Source organism: Penaeus monodon, chromosome 24 (genome assembly GCF_015228065.2).
Source record: "Penaeus monodon isolate SGIC_2016 chromosome 24, NSTDA_Pmon_1, whole genome shotgun sequence".
Taxonomy (NCBI): domain Eukaryota; kingdom Metazoa; phylum Arthropoda; class Malacostraca; order Decapoda; family Penaeidae; genus Penaeus; species Penaeus monodon.
In genome coordinates this window covers 10880191-10881718 of record NC_051409.1, presented here as the reverse complement: position 1 = coordinate 10881718, position 1528 = coordinate 10880191, and the positions used below count along the sequence as shown (strand labels likewise).

Below are 1528 nucleotides of genomic sequence, written 5' to 3'. Positions count from 1 at the left end.
TTTTTTACAATCATTTTTTAATCTTTCCTTCTTTACTACTTGCATGTTTGTCAATGCAAAACTGAAAGGTTAAAGTTCATGATGTATATAAAGGAAAGGACAGATGTGCAATCAGTGTTTCACTGGTTATCCATAAGTGTACCAGAAAATAAAAACATGAAGCAATATGCACTCCACTCACAAGCATTCCTAGAAAGAAGTCTGTTGGTTAGATCACATGGCAAAATTATCATATGCTTATATGATAACAAGCATTAGCCTTGTAAGCAAATATTGCATAAATCAATTCTGATACATCCATTTCACATGTTCTGAGCTGTCGCTTTTTTCGATCAACTCACACCATTCCGTGCTTTTTCCCTAAAAAAGAGAAGGAAAAGAAGAAAAAAAATCTACTTAAATATTTCTAATAGTACTTCATTCCCTTACAAAATTCTGCAAAATTTACTTATTCATGTATAAATTTATTCTAAATGTTTCAAATACAGAAATATAATTTTCCTCAACATTTCTTGTGTATTCCTAGACTCCTAATAGTTTCTAAATGAAAAAAAAGGGGTATACACCATGAAATCATAATGGGTTGCTTTTACTCTGCCTAAAATTGCTTTCAAAGACATAAAACCTGTTGCATGTTTCCCTTATCTACCTTGCAGTTACAGCGAGCTTAGGGAGGCACTGTGTTTTAGTAACCTACTGTCTACACTATATCTATCATTTCACCCTTAATGGAATTCATACTTGCATTCTGAAATACCTTTGCTACTTTTTTATTCTTCTCCATTTCTATCTGCAGAGCATCCTGATGGTTCCTTTTTCTCTTTAATGATCAGCAGTTTACTCAACATCAATTTTAAACAGTCTTCTTTTAAGTAACCTGAGGTCTATCTCTCCTAGTTTCTGTAAATTTTCAAATTTTGTAAAAAAAAAATAATTAAGATGTCATCAAGGTCCTGATTCATCATTTTTTTTCACAATATCATATCTATTCTGACTGATTCAGGTAACTTTCTAATTAATATCTCTGGGATGGTGATGAAAGAAAATATCCACAGATAAGACTGGTTTCTGCATCAAAAAGGATTTCTACTTTCTCACATAAAATACTACAAAACTATCATGAGAATTTAAAAATTCTCAAAACAAAACTAATATTATTTTGTTCTGAACATCAAGAAGATGTAATAAAATCTTTGAGAAAAGTGACATACACCAAAAGAAATATACTACAAAGAAGTGATATTTTTCTGTAGATTCTCCTTTTGTAAATCATATTATGTGTGAGCACATATTTGTAAAACTGTAAAGATTTCAGGTTAGAATTCATGGATTCATGTTACATGTGAAAATTCAGTGCCTCCTGGCAGATTAGTAACATTTTCCTAACTGAAAGATAATTGTGACTGCCAAGATAGGATACCATAATGTAAACCCTTCTTGAGTTGAGGTTTGTAACAAGACCAAAAAATCTTTTATGGTAGGAAATGTGATAAACACACACTGTTTATTCATCATATACTTATAAGTG

General features: G+C 31.0%; 1 protein-coding gene across 1 annotated transcript in view; it reads right to left on the bottom strand.

Moving 5' to 3' along the window:
• The window catches only part of LOC119588563, a gene marked incomplete in the record, with an annotated part of 91152 nt that overhangs the window by 2408 nt on the left and 87216 nt on the right, over window positions 1–1528 (bottom strand).